Raw genomic sequence first — 16,033 nt, 5'->3', positions numbered from 1 at the left:
CAGCTCTCACAGAGCAAAAAAGAGGACAGAGATGGCAAGGATCAGAGTGCAGTGTAGTTCAAGGAGCTCAGAATTTCAACTCTGGCACCTGTTAATGGGGCAGCTTCAGGCAAATCACATCTAAACTTTAACTTCTCAAAAAAAACAAACAAAAAAAAATGGAATATGCTAGCATGAATTGCTTTTAAGATTAAAGATTACAATCCATGTGATACATTTCCTACCAAGAGCACTTATTGACTAAATAATCCCCCTAACTGGAATATAACTCAAGTGAATAAAAAGAATCAACCACATTTTTTTTCTAATTTAAATTTACAAAATTTCTTTTTCAGAATTTTATAATCATGGCTAAAATAAGAAGAAATACATTTAGTTGGTGGAAAAGGGATAAAGATCCTAGTTATAAAAATAGATTCTCCTGAGACTTTAGTTTAGCATAGGCAGATCACATTTAAGGAGCAGAGTAATGAGTAGTATCATCTGTAAAACTATTACTACAAAATTCTCAATGTTTTTGAAATATATTATTTTATATACTCAAAGAGTTTGTCTTAATTATGAAATTTTGGGTGCATATGCATAAAAAAAGATAAACACCTTCATTAAAAACTTTAAAGTTAATTACAAAGCTGCTACAAGTAGGTTGACTTCCTTAAGATACACATACCATTTCATATACTTTAGTTTTCTCCTGTAAGAAATTAATTTGCATTTTGAAGTCTTCTTTCTTTTTTTGATAATCTTCTAATAGATGGTCTTGTTCTTCAACCTGTTGTTGATGAGTGAGAATCTGTTGTTTGGCTTGCAGTAAATCTGCAGCTGTGTTACTGTGAGTGCTGTTTCGTAGAGTTTCACTAGCCTGTAACTTGAAAATAGAAAGAAAATATTTAAAATATTAAATTTTGAAGTGACACTTTATTTTACCCTCAGCCTACAGGGGTTCTCTGGAAACTATGCTCACTTCATAGACTTACGATTTCAGTCAACATGTTTCCATGCTGTCAACATGCTGATAGGTCATGTGCACTTTGGGTAATGAGCCAAAGAATTTACCTTTCACATTATAGGAGAAATAAGACAGGCAGACAGGCAGAGAAAAATGTGGACTGAAAGTTCTTCCTGGATTCTTGATGACTTTTCAAACTCTAGTTCCAATTTCTCTCAGAGTTCTGATTCTATTTCTGCCCTTAAGTTCTATAAACAAGCCTGTATTCTTACCTTAAATTCCACCCTTTTGTTTAAAGCAATTAGATTATAGTTCCAACTAAAGATAAATGGAATGTATCCAGTTGTCAGTCTAGTTATAATTGAGAACCTAATTAACATAAAACCATACCAGGGTTGGAAAAAGTAGAGTGTAACTGCAGGTTAAATTTCTGCAAAAATACACCTGATAAGACTTTGTAGAATTTTTAAATAGAGACAGGGAAGAAGTACAAAGAAAACAATAGCAAGAAACTACCCAAGAAGTATAAATTAAATTCTTGATTAACATAACACTTATTCACTAGTTTTTCCAGTATGAATAAACAAATGGCTTTATAACAGATTTGTTCTAGAAAGTGAAAAAATTTAAAAATTCGTTATAAAAATATAGTAAGTCTTGTTCTACTTGTAATACTTACTTGTTGGAATTGAATCTGCAATTTTTGACTTTGCTCCGTCAACTCTAAACATTCTCTCACCGTTTTGTCCCTTTCCCTTCTTGCCTGTTGTAAATTGGCAGTGAGCTGTGTGATAATACTATCTCCTTGTTTAACTGCTGCTTCAAATTCTTGTAACTAAAGGAAATCAGTGAAAATAATTACATTCTAGGCTTATATTTTACATAAAAGTGATTATCATTGTTACAAGCAACTTTTTAAAAAATATGAGATTCAAAACACATTAGTGGAATTCTTACAATTTGTATGTTTTCTCCCACATTTAAAAGCTATGAGCTTTAAGAAATTTGTTTTACTTCCCAATCAATCTGAAAGAAATTAATGTGGACATGCAAAAAATTTTCACTTGTTCTGGCTTTTCTATATATCTAATTCTAGAAGCAAATGCCTTTATATTGGGGAGCTCCCCCAATCTGTTACCAGGCAACAGCATCAACTTGTTTTTGGAGAGGATGAAACTGAAATCTATTCTGTCATCCTCATTAATATCCCATATTTATCTTGATTCATAACTGATTACTTAATACAAGAGATGTGACTCTAACTGCAGATAATATTTACAGGGACATGCTGACATTCTTAATGGGTTTAAGTCATCATTTTTAAAAAAATATGATTTATACCACAATTTTCTTTCAGGCTCATTAGAAAAACATCTGTCCTGAAATCACCAAAGTTATTTTACTCTATCTTATTAAGTTAAATAAACAAAGTAACATACATGTTACCCCAATTAGTTGAATTCTAGGTGTAAAATGGGATTCTTAATACTATGTGCAAGAACCCCATTTTTCTCGTGAATGAGATAATCTTAAGTTAACACCTGTAATTCTCATTAAATAAACTATCATTAAAATTTCCTGGAGGTCTGGGGATGTGCCTCAAGTGGTAGTGCACTCGCCTAGCATTCGTGAGGCACTGGGTTCGATTCTCAGCACCACATAAATGTAAAATAAAGATATTGTGTCCACCTAAAAAAAATATTTTTAAAAAAATTTCCTGTTTTTGTTTTTGTGAGTAGCAAACAAAGGCCACAGAAGGTAAATGTACCTGATGCAATCCTTCAGTCCCATAGGTGGTCCTCATTTCTTCCAGTTCTCTGTTCAGTTCTTATGGCTCATGTTCAGGTTTCCCAACTAATTCATTTTCTATCAACTCTAGGCGAGTCTCACTATAGTGTGCGCCTTGTTCAGAATAAGAATCAACGACACCAAATTCTTCTTCCTAAATCAATCCAATATTTTTAATAATTCAGTACTAGCAACATTCCTGAGAGAGGAATTCGAATATTGAATTCCATAGCAAAATCCACTTTAAAACATCACTCTTCACTTTGAAGTTCACTTCTATGGGAATCTGGTTTGCTATTAATGTGATATTACCCCTAAACAGCATATCTGCAAATTTTGTTCCAATTCCATGTTAAAATGAAAATGAGGTAACTTTGTTTTGTTAAGCAGTAAAGAAGATCTAGTAACTTTTAGAAATCACATACAGAAAGAATGACATACAGGAGAAAGCTTGGTTAGTAAGTCAAATGATTTTAAATAATAAAAATATTAGTATCATGAGTAGTTTTATATACTGTACCATTAATAAATTGGTAGGCTTTCCTGTTTTCACCACATTACAGCAATCATTTACCTGTATAAAAACAATTTCTTGATATATTATGATAGACCAAATTTTATTTACCTAACAATATTTCTACTAACTGTGTATCTTTTACATCTAGGGAAAATGCCTTACTAGAAAAACAAATATGGTAATTATATTTAACTGAAGTATCTAAGAGGCATATCAAATGTCAATCATTACTCAAACATCTAAGTTCTTACAATGCAAAAGACACTTTCATTTAAGTTAACTGAAGTTCTAAGTGCAGTTCCTGTTTAGTCTTCAGAAAGATAACTAAAAGCTTCATGTTACTAGATCTTCTTTTACAAAATGCTTCCTTAAAATTAGCTAAAAATATTTTTAAAATTAAGCCTTATTTATTTTCAAATAAAACCATTTACTGGTATAAATTTAATTAAAGGCTAGTAAGCAAGCAAAGGGAAATAAAGAGGTAAAGAACACTCCCCTAAGAACTTTCCTCTGGGGATAGTACTACTGCTAGTCATGCCAATCAAGACAGATGTGGGGGCTTTCTTTAATATATCACCACTTGTCTGTAGAACAGATATTTTGCAGTAAGAGAAAGGAGGATGATAGAATATGTATATAGGGTTTAAGGAGTGGGAAATTAATTTCTTATCAATAAATCATTTAATTGCCTTTTTACCACTAAGAGTACAAAAACCAACTTCATTCCTGCCCACATTCCTGCCCATATCTTAAGCCTTCACAATTCTATGTTTATAGAACCCAGGAGAATGAAATTGTTAACACTGAAATATGTAGGACAGACTAGTCAGAATGTCTAGTCAGAATGATAGGATTAAGTCTGTATGAGCCATGACACATTAAAAAGTAAAAATCCTAGGACTGAAGATGTAGCCCAGTTGTAGAGCATCTGCCTAGCATGTGCAAGGCCCAATACCCACAACTGCCAAATAAAAAGAAGGGGGGGGAGGGTCCTAACTAAGAGACTTTTAAGAAATCAGTTTGATTGCTCTACATTTATTCTAAGAATAATCTCTGAGAAATAAAGCTAAATGGAAGGCAAAAAAACAACTTTTGTTAACACATTATTGTAATTGGTGAAAAACCACAAGAATGTAGGAATACTAATTCTAGATATAAAGTCACTTGTGATAATTTTCAAATTATAATACTTCTAAATTTTAATTACTTTTTCATGACTCAGAAATGACACATTCTGATTGTAGTACACACTAAAATTTCTATTTTGAAGTAACAGTGTAATAAAATGAATATTTGTAAATATCATCAAAGATCATGTCAAATATCATGTTATCAGTATTACATAAATTATTTATCCAGTATAATAGTTATATCTAATACCTCTATAGCAAATATTCAGTTAGTTCTCCTCTAATTCAGTTTAAACATATTTATAATGCCCCACAATGAGTTGGTTAGGGTCTATCTCCAAGTACTTTCTGGACATCATGTTGCCGATTGTAGAGTTGTCTGGAAGTGCCTGGACTGTTATGATCTGCTCTGAGTTCGCTGTTCAGCCCTGAGTGCTAGTCACAATGCAGCAGGTTGAAGACAGCCTACTGGAGGATTGTCAAAACCTTCATAACTAAGATTCTCAACTTCTTCTCTAAGATTTTTTTCATAAGTTTGCAGAAGAGTTCTCAAAGTTCACCTCATTCTCCTCCATTTCATTCTTCTCATCCTCATCTTTAGTTAGTTGCAGGCCTTCCCACCAAATTCCCCAAGCTACAGCATACAATACTCATCAATATACAACCTGAAAGCCCTGTTTCTCCACTCCACAAAAGCAGAGTTGCTATCTGATCTTTGCTCTCATCAGTGATGAGACCTGAGTCTCCTTCAGGCAACAGACATTTTTGACAGAAAAGTGATCTCACCTCCAGACTGGGAGGTATGATAGTCAAGCAGCTCAGAAAGGCATCAGTAGTTATTGAGAGTCCTCAGAGCTTCCAGGTTTTAGAGAGTTTAAGTGAATGCCTCTGACTTTTTTCCCTGTAGTTTTCTTTATTTTGTGCCAGCTCAGAAAAAAGCTCAAGGCAAATTTTAAAAATGTCTTTGTGAATGTCTTTCAAGATGTTGCTCTGCTGGAGCATTTTCTTGGCAGATGTTCAGAGGCAGGTCCTCAGAGAACCACACCATGGATAAAGTTGAGATAATTCTGGTTTGCAAGTACAAGGCTAGCCTGAGCAACTTAGCAAGTCAGTTTCAAATAAAAACAGCTGGGAATGTAGCTCAGTGGTAGAGCACCCCTGGGTTCAATCCCCAGTAACAAACACACACCCACACTCAAACAACAAAAATAAAAACTGTAATATGTTAATTTAAAAACATAGTTTTTCGAGCTGGGATTGTGGCTCAGCGGTAGAGTGCTTGCCTAGCATGGGTAGGACCTGGGTTTGATTCTCAGCACCACATTAAATAATAATAATAAAATAAAGGCATCGTGTTGTGTCCATCTACAAAAAAGATTCATATTCATTCTCTCTCTCTCTCTCTCTCTCTCTCTCTCTCTCTCTCTCTCTCTCTCTTTAAAAACAGGACATGGTTTTTCTATTAGAAGCCTACAATAAATTCAGACTTGTGAAATATACTAAGTTGCTTAAACATTCAGAGTAAAGAATAATTTTCCATGTACTCTAAATCTGGGAGCAAAGAAATGACAATCATATCTAAAAAGAATAATATAACAAAGTGATACTTATTGCAAACATATAAAGAAGGCAGGTATTTCTTAAGAGACCAATGCCTATTTTATAGTTTATCACCTAAAATAAAAATCATCATTGTCAGGCATGGTGATGCACACCGTTAATCCCATCTTCTCAGGAAGCTGAGACAGGAGGATCACAAGTTCAAAGACAGCCTGGGCAACTTAGTGAGAATCTATCTTAAAATAAAACTTAAAAATGGCTGGGAATGTAACTTGGTGACAAAGTGCTTTCCTAGCATGTACAAGGCCCTGAGTTCAATGCCCAGTAACACACATGCACACACACACACGCACAACACTACAGCAACATTAATTCCAATAAACATTTATATATATAAATGTATGTGTGTGTGTGTCTGTGTGTATATACACACAGACACACACACACACACACACACACACACTAGTATTCAAACATTTGTAAAAAGCATTACTATAAAAATCATACAAATTATAAAATTTTTACTGTGCTAAATGGCTATCTTAAAATGGTCATGGATCCTAGAATGCAGACTCACTTTCCTAAAAACCAAATTAGGGCTGCTATATAATTAAGGATTAAGCAATTCAAAAAGTTAAGACTTTAGCTAACCACTGGAAAAAGATACAGCAGTAAAATATAATTTTCAGTTTTTCAATCCATTTATATTATATTATGTTACCTTAAATTATATTAAATATATACAGAAGCATATAAATTTATAAGAAATAAAGTACAAACAATCAATAATTTCAAAAAAATATCAATTTTATCTATGACATTTTTAATTGGGATATGTTAGTCTTACCTCCAAAGTGTAATCATCTGCTGTGGTTGAAATCTCACTTTCTGGCTACAACAAAAGTAAAACATGATTACAATTATGACATTTTTCCCCTGCTAAATATCATACTTTACCAAAAAGAAAAAAAAACTCTGCTTTACTAAGACATTGCTGTTAGTAACAAAGATAGAAAATTCACAAAAATACTATTAAAAAACTAGTAAAAATTATCCAAATCTTTAAAAATTTCATTTCATTATGAATTATAATGACTTATAATAATGCATATAAAATTTATCACAAGGCATTGTTATAAATACAAAAGAACCAAGAAATTTTACATATATAGTAGATGTCATCTGTAAGCCAAAAGCATCAAAGACACCATTCCTCTAATTCATGTAACTCTTTTAAATAAAAGTAAATCCTTAACATGCCATCAGAAAAGTTCAAGTTCTTTAAAAGAATCATCAGTTCTTGATGCTAAAAAGTCAATGACTTTGTCAAGCTTCCCTCAGGTGGATGTTAATGACTTTTCACTGCCACTACTTTCTAGTTAGAGGTAGAATGTTTTAAAATCTGGATGAATACTTACATCAACACAAAAGACCTGCTCATGCTTAAGCATTTCTTCATTGTTTAAAGTTCTCATTATTGTGGAGTCAGGCATCACGGCTGATCCAACACCCTGAGAACTATTGATGAACATCTCCTCACTCTTTGATTGATCAATATTCAAGCCATGAACATCATTTTTACTGCTTGAGGTTTTCTCCTTTTTTGGCTTCTTATGAGGGTTTTGTCCATCCAATCGAGCTCTTCTTTGTCGAAACTGGGCAAGCTACAGGAAAAAAGTATCATTAACATCAATGATAATTTTTCTTTGGGATCACTTTCTTTAAAAGATCAAACTATCATGAAATTAAAACGATGATAATAATATAGATGACTTCACAGTTTCAGAATAACTATTGGATTGAATATTCGGGTTGTAAAGGTTGTAAAACTAGGTACTTGTGAATGAACTTATTAAATATTGAGGGGTAAGAAATGAACATGTCAAGTCTAAAGAAGAGGAAATTAGCTGAGTTAGGGGAATAACTATTCTATAACTAGAATAGGGGAATAGAGAAACTCTCATTCACAGTATAATCTCTAGATTTAAGATTATATGAAAATACACACAAAAACAAGGAGCTCCAAACACACTTGTTCTGTTCTACTACTTTATACAAAAGATATTGTCTATAATTATCTTTTATACAAAAAAGATAATTAGCCTATTAGCTATACAAATGCTCACTGCAACCATATTTATAGTGGGAAAAACTTAAACAGCAGTGTTTTCTACCCTTTATCATTTGTCTGTCATCATCAGAATTTGTACCAAACCCTAGTCAACGATACGTTATCATTTACTTAACATATTTTAAACAGTGTATTTTCTTTAAATTTATTTTAAGAGGAGATGTAATCTCTGGCATAAATTGAAAGTTAATATCACTTGTTATTTCTTTTAAGAGATAAGTTGAAAATAAAAGAAATGATAAATCTATTATTGAAATTTTAGTAAGAGGTTGCTGAAGGCTATGAAAAAAATGGACAAAATAAAAGACTGTTAAAGAGAGACAAGCATCAAACAGATTTTCATTATCATAAGCAGAAAGAAAACTGAAAAAGGCAAAAACTTTCTTACTATACTATCCAAAGTTTTTTAAGACCTAAAATATTTTCTTACCACCTAAAATCAGAAGTACACTTTATATACCAGGTAACACTAGAACTAATTATGGTGAACTTATAGTAAAAATGCCAATGCAAGCAATTGCTATTAAAGACTTTGTGATATAATAGCAGGTATAAAGTAGTATTGTAGCATATCTATTTCTTTTCATGAAAGGAAAATTACACTTCATTTTTTAAAAGATAAGGCAAGTCTCAGGCTCATAGCTTTCAATGATTATATCCAGTATGAATTAAACATCATTATATTCATAGGCATAGGTAAATTCTGGAAAACTACAACCTTAACAACTTTAGTTTACATTTGGAGTTCAGATTACAGGTATTTTTCCTATTGCTCACTTACATTTTATTTATTTATTCTTAAGAATTTTTTTTTTTGATGGACACAATACCTTTATTTTATTTATTTTTATGTAGTACTGAGGATCAAACCCACAGCCTTTTATATGCTAGGCAAAAGACATATTGCTGAGCTATTACTGTATTTTTTTAAATACAGTAAGTTTTCTGATTTTTATATAAAGCAACTACTGACAAAGACTTAAAGTTAATTTGAGCTCCTGAATCACTCTTAAGAGGAGAAAAAAGAAGACCACATGTAAGTTTCTTTCTGCCTTAAAAAGAGGAAATATATGCCTAGAATTACCAAAACTATTAACCAGACCACTTACAAAGACAGCAAATAAATTTCTTATTATCTAAAGTACTAAAAGCAATCTTGCTAATGTTACTATCAAAATATGTGGCAAATACATTATTTATAAATAACATTTTATACTTAAATTATCTGCTGTAGATTAAGAAAAGCATATAAACAAGTTCTATTCCCTTAATAAAGATATTTAATTCATAAGTCAGAAATAGCTCATGATTATACTTACAGAGTATAAAAATATATCACATTTAACATTTTTTCCAGTAATTTAGTAACTACCCAGTGTGTTGAGGAACAGGTGCATGACCAGTTGCCTCTATTTTCACATTATTAAGCTGCTGGAATGTACTTGAACTACTTGGAGCATAGCAGATCATTCTTAAAAATAAACTAACTAGAATATTGGCAAATACTTTATCTATAAATAGAATCAGAAATCCAGGAGAATTATTTAAAAGCATCCCTTAGAGAGAATGCAATGCCAAAAAATAAATACTAATAACGACATTTATAATATTTATACTCAATTTCAGATACTTCTTGAAATATCACGTTTCTGCATCAGAATATATTTAGTCAGCAAAATTTATCAAGGCAAAGATGAAGATTTTGCTTAAAATTCCAAGTGTTAGATTATATCAATAATTTATATCTAATATTTATTCAAATGTCAAATATATAACAAAGGAAAAAATATTATCTTTGCATTATAGAAAGAATGACTTAGATCTGGGGATGTGGCTCAATGGTAGAGTGCTTGCCTAGCAAGCACACAGGGCCCAGGTTCAACCATAAGCACAACATGAAAGATAGATAAATAAAGAATGGAAAGTTTGATTTAAACAACAACAACAACAACAAAATAACAACAACAACAAAAAAAAACCTCCAAAATACGAATATCTGTTACTAAATGCAAAAAGAAGCACAGATATGGAATAAAAAGTAGAAATAGTTCCACTATAGTATTTAGAATGAATCACTTCTACAAACATAATTAAAGATACTGTTCTAGGCCTATACTACTCATTATAGAGTCATATTATTTTTTCAGAAAAGTTAACCAGAAGGTAAACCCCATGAGGGCAAGGACTTTTTTCCTCCCTACTTCTATATACTAAAAGCCTAGAGCAATATTAAATAAATATATGTTGAATTTTTTATCTATTTTTTAAAAAAATGTTAGAGTCTGTAAACAAGTCTGGATGGGCGCCTGGCATTTTGCCAGAGTGAGTGGTTTGTGAAATAACGCCAGTGAGCCATTAAGTGTGGAGATTCCTGATTGGTTGACTTCTGTATCTAGTTTATGTTAATTAGATAAGCTGTGTGGAATGTATAAATACCGCTCCTGTCCTACAATAAACGGCTCCCATTCCTGCTGTATCAACGTATACAAGTTGTTCGTCATCCCCTGGCTAGTTTGCTGTAGCCGGACTGCGGCAAAAAGAAAGAGAGAGAGAGAGAAAGAGAGAGAGAGAGAGAGAATTTTAATATTTATTTTTTAGTTATCAGCAGACACAACATCTTTGTTTGTATGTGGTGTTGAGGATTGAACCCGGGCCGCGTGCATGCCAGGCGAGTGCGCTACCACTTGAGCCACATCCCCAGCCCCTATGTTGAATTTTTTAAAAGGATAATTTATCTTTTATTGAAAAGTCACCACACTAAGCAAGATCATATAAAAGGCATACCTAATTCTACTTTATTAAAATGTTCCATGGTTTCAAAATTAAAATGAACAATTTTCAAATTACTTGAATCACTCTTAAGAAGTGAAAGATAAAAGAATGAGACTAAGTGAATTTCTTTGTTCCTTAAAAAGAGGAAATATATGATTGGAATTACTGTAACTATTAAATAGACCAACTACAAAAATGGCTAATAAATGAATAAGAACATAAAAATAATCCTTCTCACTATAACCTCCCTCCTCCATCAAGAAAACCAAAACAGAACAAAAAGTTTCTCATAAAAAATAATATCCATAATAGCTTTCTGGTAAGACTACTGTTTTATAAAAATGTGAAAGGGATAAGATCGTATCATGTATTCAATTATTTATAGCTATTTAGTTTTATTTTAAATTTGAAAAATGGCAAGCTAGCAGATAAGCAAAAAAATCTGAATCAATTAGATAACCATCTGATACTGAAATGATGCACTTTAAATTACTGAGAAAACATTTATTCTAAAACATGCTGAAAATTCAGACTACAGCCATCTGTGTTTGTCATTTGGAAGCCAATTATAAAAGTGTTAATATATGTAGTCACAGAAATAGTTGCAAGATGTACTGAAAAGATATTATGTTCACATATTTATCTTTCAAAAGTAGACCAGATCACAAGTAAATGTCTTATCTTGACTAGAACATGAATAAACAACTGAATATAAATATATTGAGTTCCTTAAATTCAATATTTATACTTTTATAAATGATCATTCTAAATAAAACAATACATTTTCAAAATGTTATATATAAAAACATGCCATGTTTTTATAATGTTCCTTCAAAAATAAATGACTAATTGAAGTCTGTTTAGGTTTTTGTGTGTACATTGACTATTTACTACATGCCAGGCACTGTGCTAGACATCAGTGAAACACATGGCCCCAAAAGTAGAACTTCACTGTATAATGCCAAACTCTATTATTAAATGGAGTGAGAAATAAGGGTTACAGCAATTTCTTAAGCCTGGCAATCGTTCATACATACATATATGGACAGCGAGAAGAGAGAGAAGAGGTGTATTGTGTTATAGGAAACTGTATTGTCCTGATTTTCTTTAAAAAGGACTTCTGAAAGAGATGTGTTGTAGTTTTATGCCTGGAAAGCATAAAAATTGGATTTATATCCGGTTGTAAGTATATAGTTCAGTTATTTAACAAATGCTTATTGACTGCCTATCATGAGCTATGACAGGGCATGTAGTGATAAATAACACATATGAACTCTCATGAATTGCAATCCAGTCAGAAAGATAATATTAAACAAAAAAGAAATATGTACATTCAAGTTATAAAAAGTGCTTTGAAGAGAAAGTATATGCATTAAAGACAGCATACAATGGAAATTCAATTTGTGGGACTGTGGGGAGAGGTCAGAAAATATCTTACTGAGACAAAAATGTAGAAGCTGATATATAAAAATCAATTTGTTAGGGGCTGGGGTTGTGGTTCAGTGGTAGAGCACTCGCCTAGCACATGCAAGGCCCTCAGCACCCATAAAAGTAAATAAACAAAATAAATGTCTTGTGTAGAAATAAAAAAATATTTTAAAAAATCAATGTTACCTGATCAATATTATAATCAGTGGCAAAACAAAACAGAACTAGAGTATCTGACTCCAAATTCAACCTTTCATTCTACTAATTTGCTTTCTATGTATTTTTAGGTCCTTTTTCATTGTATTTCACAATCCTAGAACATTAATTTTAAAGCATGAACAAATGAAATTGCCAAACTGACAAGTGTTTTTTGATGAGAGGAAAAACAAACGTGAAAATGCACATACCTCAAAGAGAATGTTACAAAAATATGTAATCTGGTAATCTCTATAGTATTTAAAAATAAATATAAAAAGTGATTTTTATGTTTTTTCTGTAGAAAATGGAAGAAATCCCAAATAATTCTAATTATGGTGACTATTTGTTCTTTGCAGGGCTGTCATTAAGCCTTTTTAATATTTCTTTATGGATGATAAACAAGAAGCTATATAAACTATCACAGAAAAACTTTGGTGGCCTAACCATGGAAACAAAAAGATTATAACGACTAACCTAAAAACCAGCTGAAGAAGGGCAAATGAGAGCAAAGATAAAAGCACCATTTTAGGATGCTCTGAATCATATTTTCCAAAATAACAAAAAAAGTACAAACCAGGCCTAGTAGAATGCCTGTAGTCCCAGCTATTTGAGAGGATGAGGCAGAAGGACCTCTTGAATGTAAGAGTTTGTGGTCAGCCTCAGAATTAGCAAGACACACCCCCCGTTCAAAAAAACAAAACAAAACAAAAAAACCTATAAGAAAAAAATAGTGCTAAATAAAACTAAGGAAATCAAGAATGGAAAAGACCATAAGACTTTAAATCATTGAGCAACCAAAACTATTTATAGCCTATAATCTCATTCAATTCGATCACCTTCATGTTTAAAAAGAAAACAGATTCTTTAGCTTAAGGAATCATCTTAATTTTGTGTACTTCATGGCCTGGGTATACAGACAACCCAAATATTTCTTGAATTTCAAAACAATATGGACTACATATAATATAGTGCTGAGCTGTCATATAGTACAAGCTATGTGACAGTGGACAAGCCACTTTACATCAGGAGAATTCAGTTTCATCAACTGTATAATGAAGAGATGCATTAGAAGGATCATTTAAAATTTCCTCCAGGTCTTGAGGTTTTTTGAGAAAATTTTTCAATTATTCCCTTTCCTTTCTCCTTTCTTTACCTGCAATTCTAAGGAAACCAGCATTTTACTTATGAAAATTTGTAAACTGTTGCTTGAAAATACAAGTCAACAAAAAGTATATAGCTATTACTAAATAATTTCAACTGAAAATGGTATAGGATACAGAGAAAGTGGAATGATTCAGTGTTCAGAACGAATCACATCTAAGTACATAAAATTACCAAAACATTATTTTATTCTCATGTTATTAACTATCATTCAGAACAAATTACTAGAAAGTTCCATAAAGGAGGGGATTTTTAATAAAAATCAATCATTATACACTCCAGGTCTAGAACAGTGACTGCATATAAGCTCTGAAAAATTGCTAAATTTTTAAAAACTGATTTTTTGTGAAAGAGGCACCTCTAGGCATTAATTATAGGCATTATTTCTCAGAACTTCAGAACTCCTACATAGTTTCTTTAACCAAAAACAAACAAACAAACAAAAAAACCCCTAAGATGATATATTCAGGTCCATGGCTGCACATGGCTATAATTACTTAATGCAATGTTATGTTATGCAGCTGTCAAAAAATATTTTCAAAAAATTCTAATGTGGGAAAATGTTCTCAGTATAAAGCTGGGTAAAATAAGAGCACAAAACTGCATAAAATGAATCAAGTGGAGTTTTTAAATATATTTGTGCATATAAACAAACTATTAAAAATTAAAACAAATTATTAAAAATAATTACTTGTAGATAATGAGACTACAGGTAATTTTTATGCTTCTATATTTCAGCTCTTTTGACAGAAAAATTCAAAGTGGAATAATGCATAAATATCATATAAAATTATATAAAGCTATGTTTATGCAAGAACAAATGTAACAAATTATTATCACTTCTTTCAGAAAAAAAAATGAAACAAGTCTATTTAATGATTTTAAGTGTCTAGAAAATGTGTGCAAAGTTTATATTTTCCCCATATTTCAATCAATATCTCAAAAGCATTCAGGGATATTTTTTTCTCAGTAAAGAAATGGTGAAATATTATTTGAGAACTTGGTCCATTAACTTTAATTCATCTCCTAATAATTATTCTATGTATGAAACACAGAGGCACTTACCTGGAGAAGTTTTGCTATTAAGAGATTAGCAATAAAAATAATTTAAGTGACTATCACTTGAAGTAATATCTTAATTTCTAGACTAAGAAATAAAACATTAAAGTATTAGGAAAAATAGGTGAAATTACCATATAAAGTTTCCAAAAATATAACACTTGCTTATTCTGTGCTTTTAAGGGTGAATTTTACTAGCATAATCACTTATTTTGCTGCTTTAACATTTCTGATGTTTCTTCTCAACTCCACTTTAAAATGTTCTTAATAAAGATGGATATTGATTTCAGAAATGGTTAAAGCATTTTATTCAGTTTTTGTTGACAGCAATTTCTAAATTGCCACTAATGTTCAACATAACTCTTAGGCGTTAACTTATTTAATCTTTATTGGATTCTAGGGCTACAATGATACTAATTTTTTACTGTCTACTTAGCTTAAGCCCACCCAAACGGTTACATATGTCTTTTTTTAGAGAGAGAGAGAGAGAACATTTTTAATATTTATTTTTTAGTATTTGGCGGACACAACATCTTTGTTTGTATGTGGTGCTGAGGATCGAACCCGGGCTGCACGCATGCCAAGTGAGCACGCTACTGCTTGAGCCACATCTCCAGCCCCAACATATGTCTTTTTAATAGAGTTGTGTAATAATTAAAGGTTGTCAAGCAGGAAAAAAATTCAGATATTTAGAATTTGAGATTTTCTATATTTATTGGTATATAAATCATGATTCTGGCATAAACTTCATCCCATAATTTGCAAAATATGTCTTAAATTTTCAGCTTAAGAATATCTAAGCTAGTTTCTGTACAGACATTTGAAAGCCTATATTCTAAATTTTCCACACTGACATGCAAATTATCATACTGAACTACTTACAAATTAATCATACTCTTTCATGGGCTCCAGATCCTTTCTACATGTTGGCTTTGCTAAATACCCAATGAACTTAGCCTGTAGGATATTAAAATGGCTCTTAATGAACTTGTCTTCCAAGTAAGCCTTTTCTCTCTTTATTTTTTTCTTTTGAAGCGACAGCACATTCACAGAAAAGTTGCATAAATAACACATAAACTCCTATATATTTTGGTCAGTAATTTGTTTTAACATTTTGCCACAAGCTTCATCATTCTGTGTGCACCATTTTACTCCTTTTTAAGAGTAGTTTTTGATACTTTCCAGTTCCTTGGAGAAGAACAGGAAATATTTATGAATGCTTTTGAGATCATTTTTGGAATATATGAAAAAATCAAATGAATCACAAATTATCAAATATTATTCTTCCCATTGACGCCTTTAATATTTCAGTGGTACATTTTAGAATAAGTATTTTCTTT

This window comes from Callospermophilus lateralis, unplaced genomic scaffold, assembly GCF_048772815.1.
Source record: "Callospermophilus lateralis isolate mCalLat2 unplaced genomic scaffold, mCalLat2.hap1 Scaffold_45, whole genome shotgun sequence".
Taxonomy (NCBI): Eukaryota; Metazoa; Chordata; class Mammalia; order Rodentia; family Sciuridae; genus Callospermophilus; species Callospermophilus lateralis.
Note: the sequence above shows the minus strand (reverse complement) of the source record.